Source organism: Montipora foliosa, unplaced genomic scaffold (genome assembly GCF_036669935.1).
Source record: "Montipora foliosa isolate CH-2021 unplaced genomic scaffold, ASM3666993v2 scaffold_437, whole genome shotgun sequence".
Lineage (NCBI taxonomy): Eukaryota > Metazoa > Cnidaria > Anthozoa > Scleractinia > Acroporidae > Montipora > Montipora foliosa.
Window position 1 is genome coordinate 390,001 of NW_027179742.1, and position 7,500 is coordinate 397,500.

Here is a 7,500-nt window from a genome sequence, read left to right on the forward strand (position 1 = left end):
TGGGGTCAAGCCCTGCGCATCATAATCGGCTGCACGCAAAGAGAAGCATTCGGCGGGTTGTTAAATGACACCAGAAAAGAACCCGAGCTACCGAAAGAGATCCAAAGTAGCGCCAAGAAGGCTCTCAAGGGCTTGAGCTGTACCGTCTTGATCCCTTTCTAGACAGCCACGGGATCCTCCACGTCGAAGGCAGATTAAGGAGAGCTTGGATGGAATATAATGAGAAGCACCCAATCATACAAAGTGTCACTATGTCTCACAGCTAATAGCTAAACACTATCATCATGAAGTACACCACCAAGGTTTGGCGGGTTTCTGGCTTATTGGAGGCCATGACGTAGTCACGAAGGTCATCAGACCTTTCGTCCTTTGTAAGAAACAGAAAAGACCACACGTGGAACAGCGTATGGCCCACCTCCCGCTAGATAGAACCGAAGTCTGTTCCCCCTTTACCAACGTAGGATTTGATGTCTTTCGCCCCTGGGCAGTGCAAACGCATAAGGCTAGAAGAGGAGGAGTAAACGCCAAGCGTTGGGGCCTGGTGTTCACGTGCCTGAGCAGCAGAGCCAGCCACATCGAAATCTTAGAAGGTATGGACTCCAGTGCCTTTATCTGTGCATTGAGGAGGTTCTTCGCACTACAAGGCTATGCTAACTCCTCAAATGTGACCAGGGTACAAATTTCGTCAGAGCTAAGACGAAGCTTCACGCAGCAGCATCCGAGTTAGATAAGAAGAAAGTGGAGAAGTTCGTAACAGAGTGCGGTTGCAAGTGGGAGTTTAACCCTCCCTATGCATCACTTTTTGGCGATGTGTAGGAGAGGCAGAAAAATACAATTTTGCCGTGTATTGGACGCTATGTTCACTGAGTTAGGTCAGAGTCAGCTTACACACGAATTGCTGGGAAGTTGTAGCCATTGTGAACGCCAGGCCAATAGTGGCACTGCCGTCCAACACAGGTGACCCGCAGCCTGCGATTTTACTCACTATGAAGACACGCCGACCCGGACCCCCTCCAGGTCAGTTTATGCGGACAGATATCTACACGCGCCAGACCAGGTGGAGGAGAGAGTACTTGCAGAGCCTACAGCTGCGAGAAAAGTGGATGGAGATGCGGCGAGACCTGTGCGTAGGAGATATCATTCTTGTGCAAAACAAATCAAAACACCGTAATGATTGGCCACTGGGACGAGTCTTGGAAGTCCAGAGGAGGAATGACAGCAGAGTGAGGAAAGTCAAAGTAAACGTTGTCAGAGCCGGAAAAAGGAAAACCTACCTTAGACCAATTAAGGAGCTGGTTCTACTCCTGACCGACACAGCTGATCCAGACCAGCAGTAAACGCCATGACAATATGAGTAGCAAGGAGAAGAATCCTTGGGCGAGGAGTGTGATGAATAATGAACATTAAATCGAAGAGAACTTGGTTACGTAATTAAGGTTGGTTTGTTCTGACTTAGATAAGACACGTTTCTCTTCTGTTTCATTTATCGAGTTTTACGCCGCTATCTTCATGTATTATTGTTCCCAGTTTAATCAATTGTGTAACTAGCCATTCCCGTTTTTTTAACTGGTTTTACACGTGAATTGTACCCTTATCAGAGAACGCCCCTTAAGCTTTTGTGGAGTTGGAGTAAGGAGATCTACGGAGCAACATTGGAGTTTTCAGAGCAGTTTTATCTTTTTCGGAGTTACATAACGTTGGAGTTTCTCTAGCCCTTTAGACAGGATCAGACGTAAGTTTCACCTTATTGTATTTAGTTTTCGTTTTGCTTTCAATTTTGCTTCTTTTGTGATTAGTCTTGGCCCCTCTTTTGATCTCGTACATTGTAATTTCCCCTTTTAGTTTTCACCGCATGTGTATAATAATTCAGACGAGTTGGTGTTCAAATTAAACGCTGTTGAGTCAATTTGTGCTGTTGAATTCTATACTGTGGTTGACACTTCCCGATCTCCAGTGCAAAACATCCCGTGTTCGCTGCACTGGATATGTGACAGTACAGATGATTGTTATTTAATTCCACTTAAGAATAAAAATTCGAGTTTCATTCCTGAACAAAGGAAAAAACGACTAAACCACGTTTTTGAAATATGCATCCACTTTAAATAACTCATCCGTAGAAATAACAAACGGCTTAGTGTCCAAGAAAAGAATTTGTGGAGTGACTTCGTCCACCAACTTTAAGCTATTACTGGCGTACTGTTTTGTCGTTCTCGTTCTCTTTCTCTCTTCTTTCATTTCTGTTCTTCTGACATAGGCCGTCCAGGCATCTTGAAACCTTAGTAGATTCGAAATTGAAAATCTTAAGACATACCAAAAACTGCAATTCAGAGCAAAAAGCAGCCCTAAACAAATTAAAAATAATTCATGACGTCATGGCTATAAAACCAAATTTTCTCACATCGATGGGTTACCATATTTTCTTAGCTATGGTGCTTGGCGCGCCGAGCTCCGCTACAAATTACATACCATTGTATATATATAGCAAGCATTATATGGAAATGGAATTCGTTTTTTGGAATTTGTTTACCGACGGAACATCTTAAGGGTGCTCAGGAGGTCGTTCAGCATGTGTCCGCACATTCCGGATCGAATTGGAATTTGGCAGTGTTGGTTTTTGAGGAGCGGGGAAAACCAGAGTACCCAGAGAAAAATCGCTCGGAGCAAGGAGAGAACCAACAACAAACTCGACCCACATATGACGTCGGGGCTGGAAGGCGAGTGCTCTCACAATTGTACCGCCCCTGTTCCTGCTCCTGCTCCTGTTCCTGTTATGTTAAGTTATATACATGGCTAAATTCATAGGAACTCAAGAGTTGCTGACAGCAGATTTAACATTTCATACTAAACAAAAACTTCTCCTAACACTTCAATTCATTGGTGCTGAGACTTCACTAGTATAATTAAGCAATCAGTATGCAGTTGGAGAATTAATTCCTGTAGGTATGTATCCTCGGCTACCTGTACTGGCCAGATCTGTGTATCCAACATGGGCAATTGACAGTGAAGCACCACTTTCAAGGAATGCAGAATTTTGGTCCACATCCTCATGCTGTTTGATGAAGACAACATGTCCCTTGGTCACACCATCAGGCCCCACAATGCAGTTGTCTGTGTTGGCATAGTCTGTGTCTGCCCTCTTAATCTTTCGTTTTAAATGTTTCGAGAACATTTTATTCCAAATAGAAGGGAAAAAACAGGAATCACTGGTTGCTGCAAAGCAAAGTACCAGCAATTCACCTCTGAAACTGAATTTATACAGTATACTGTATTGTAAGTGTAACTAACAGGAAAATGCGCACATGATTTTGTACTTAGTCTCTGACATCATACAATGGAGACTAGAAAAATTAGTGACAAAGAGGTGTCACATTCAGAGCTTTTGGTTTTTTCCTTTGAAAATCTACCATTTTTACATCTTAGCCATGCAATATCTTTTGGGACAGGAGGAGCATATGCACAATTTCAAGAGGAGTAGGGATAAGATTAGGGTAATTTGCACATTATAGCTTACGAGGGTGGATTGAATGTTACATAATGATGGCTACATACCTTAAATCGTAAGAGCCTTTCAGGATGAACACTGGCATCAAATTTGGTCTCAGCCTGCTGCCACCTATTTAACTTGAAAATTTTTACAATGGGTTCTCGAACTTGAGAAATTGCTTTCAATTTATTGGCTTCTTCTTTCACCTCTTTTATTGCCTCTCAATTGCTGCTGCAGGACCCTTTCAGATTTCTAAATTGCACAAAAATAAAGTCTTATCCCTCCCCGCGAGTATGTACTTAAAATAGAATGATCAATATATTTATTTGAAACTTTTATGTTCGTTGATTCACAAATCAAAATGGTTGGGCTTTCAAAGCTCCATCGATCACATCTGAAAACGACTAGAGGAATTCCTACGCTGTACGAATTGTTGGCCTCAGTTGATAAATGATCCAAATCTCCACAGCAAAAAAACCTAAACAAAACACAGAACTGCATCTCAATTCCGTTAAAAAGAGCATCACTTATTTTAGCAACACTTGAGGTGTAATTTATGTACAAGAAAGTAAACAAATATAAGTGGTACACAGTTCACCATTCATCGTGATCGCCATGGCCAATGTTAATAATCAAACCCAGATGTTGACATGTGCATGCCTCAATGAGCTCAGTTTCTTTTTAGGGGAAGATGACAAACACCATTGGTATGTTTCTAAAATACCTTTTCTGACAAACCTCTTCCCTGTAAGTAACTTCAAGCTGAAACATGGATGAATGCTGATGCATGCCACCTACAATCGGCATCATAATTAGTTGACACATCGTCTTTCTATGGCAGTTTTAGTGCACCAAATAAGACTCCTCTCTTTTTCACACAATAAACCACGAAAGAGACCCCGCTCCCCCATGCAATGTTGCTTGTTTGGACCTCGAGATGACAGCAATTGCCGAACAATATTGTTTTGGGGGGAGGGGGGCTGAAAGGACAAGCGAGGGGGAAAAAACAGAGCACCGTGAAGAAATAGGCGGTTCAAAAGGTAAATGTGTCAACAATTTTGGCGCAGATTGTGGATAAACTGCTTGTTCATCAGAAAGTCCCACATAAATTCTAGACATTCTCCCTGCAAAGTGTGGGTCCTCTGTGGGTACTTTTCATGAAGCGTTTTTGTAGCCAAGGAGAGATGGGTTCCACCAAGGACTTCATAGCTGTGGTTGTTCTTTTCTTCTTCCTTACACTCAATCTTACTTGATAACCCTTTTGCTACCACAAACAGGGCTCCATAGTTTCCTGCTGGGTTTCTCTCCATTTCTGCCTCCAAACTGTTCAAAAAACTTTCATTAACTCTCCTGAACTGCCTTACTTTTGATGAAAGTTCAAGTTTATCAATGTCAATGAAATGAGATGAGGCTGTAATGAAAACAAAACCAGTACTGTATTATACTACAAAATGAAGCACCTCAGAGGTGAAAAAGAAATCAATTGAAACATTTCACTCCCTGAGCATTGAGGCAAAGTATGTCTTAATGTAACCCAGTTTACTGAAAGAACAAACACTTGATCCCAGAGAATACACTAATTGAGTGACCAGTTCAGCTTCACAGTTTTCCAGCAGAATCACAAGGTAATTGCATATTGAACATGTATCTACATTGTAATAGTTAATGGAACATCTACGAACTTAATCATAGCAAAGTTATATTCCAATCATTCCATTAACTCCAAACCAATCAATGCACTTGTTAAGTTTACATCATATTTTGATTTAGAATATAAATACATAAACTTTAATTGGAAAATTCCTTTACTAAACATGATCTTGAAATGTCACTCATTTAATAACAATGAAATGATATATATATGAACTGTGGATATGAAATGAAGGGAAGATATGATCCTTGCAGTTATGAATGCGAGTTTTGCAAATGCGTAAAGAAGCCTGAAAAATTCAGGACTTCAACGGGGTTGGAACCTGTGACAAAGCAATACCAGTGCGACGCTCTAACCAACTGAGCTATGAAGCCATTGACATTAAGGGCTGGTCATTTGTGAGTTCTCAAAAAAAGAGTTTTGCGCTCTTTTTTAAAATGGCGGATCTCGGATCACTGTTTCTTATGTTGGAGTGTAAAGATGATTTTTCTGATCTTGTGGAAGATGATGATGACATTGTTGTGTTTAGTGCGGCAAGTTGTTTCATGTGCAGAAATTCAACTTGTATAATGGGTTATTTTGAGAAGATCATTCCCCGATATTTGGTGGATGAGTTCAAACAGCATTTTTGAATGACTAAAGAAACATTTGAAATCCTCTGCAGATAAATCATCCGAAGAGGTTGTATTCCATTGGGTAACCATTCTGGAAGACCGGTGATTCCACCGCAGAAGCAAATTTTAACTTTGTTGTGGGGCATGGCCAACCAAGAACCAGCAAGGGCCATAGCTGATCGTTTTGATATTACCAGGAGCAGCTACAACAGGGTGTTCCGAAGAGTCGTTATGGCAGTTGTGGACCTTTGCCATGAATATATCAAATGGTCTATGGGTGAGTATCATAAATCTCTCTCAGAACGATTACCCACTTTATCTCTAGTTCACAGGCCTAAGTATTAACAGTTTTTTTCTGTTTTTTTCACAGGAAATAAATTACTTGAGATCAGTTCGTCTTTTGAAGACATGGTTCATACAGACCTGAGAGCTTTCTTTTCATGTACTTTTCAAGGACTTTTCAAGGACAAATCACATTTTTTCAAGGACTTATTTTCCACTCAATTTGACATTCATGTACAGTGGCCCACAACTGTCATGGCAATAACAAATATGTCACGGCAATATCAAATTCCGCATGGCAAAACCAAAATGCTCACGGCAAAACAAAAAACTCACGGCAAAACCAAAAACTCACGGCAAAAGGAAAAGCTCACGGCAAAATCAAAAACTCACAGCAAAACCAAAAACCAGGGAAAGGTGTTGTATCCGTGGGTCCTGGACACTAATTGTGCGCACAAAGGTTCTTGGGGTTAAATCCAACATGGCTGCGTCGAGTTCTCAAATGTTTTGCTCAAATTGTGGGGCTGAAGCTGCTCTAAGAGCAAGCTTTTGTACCAGATGTGGTCAAGGTAACATAGTTAAAATAAATTTATGAATAAATATTTAACTGTCATGGTTTTTAAAAGTACTATTTGACATGTTGTACCTTTAAAACACAAGCTGTGTCCATAATTGGAGAATGGGTATTTTTTCAACGTTTTTACTCAAGACGGTTTAAGCTACACTTTTTTGTAATATTTTGGTAGTCTCTTCATTAGTTTTTTGCAGCTACTTAATTCGAGTCATGATGCTTTTTGCGTTTATTAATATTTAACCTTCAACGCTGGGGAATACTGTGGAAAAGTATTCAAGATCTTGTGTTGGAATGTAGTTGTTTTCTTGATTAAATACACGTACTACCTGCGGATTAATAAAGTGGAATCCCGAACTCTTGAAACCTTCATTGTTTCAACTTTCAAATAACTTGAACTAAAAGTTGTTTTCATTAGTATCGTTAAAGGGTAAGGTTCTGCAAATTTTTGCAAAATCTAAGTATTGTCTTTTTAAAATGTTAGTCAAGTGCAAAGCCATGTAGTAACAGCTACACAGTCTTTTCAAAGTAATTCTGTATTTTTCAACAGGCCTGAGAGATAATAATAGCGATGATTCAGATTCCGAATCAGACTGCAACTTTGATGAAGAAGCAATGATAACTTATTATTTCAACCGTGGGTTTGAGTACAATAAAATTCTTCTTTTTCTTACCAAGTATCACAACCATCACATTAGTTACAGTACGTTACTGAGACGGCTAAGACAGTATGGAGTCTCTAGACAGAAGCAACCATCAGAAGAAGTACTTAAGGAAGTTAGAAAACGTATTAAAGATATTATTGATGGACCTGGGTCAATGGGAGGGTATCGGAAGGTCTGGCATACACTGGAATTAGAGGGATTCAGAGTCCCAAGAATAGTGGTATAAGAAATCA

General features: G+C 40.3%; 1 pseudogene; it reads left to right on the plus strand.

Annotated features, from left to right (window-relative positions):
• Nucleotides 1-5,893: 5,893 nt before the first annotated feature.
• Nucleotides 5,894-7,500, plus strand: part of LOC137989016 (uncharacterized) — a 2,383-nt pseudogene continuing 776 nt past the window's right edge.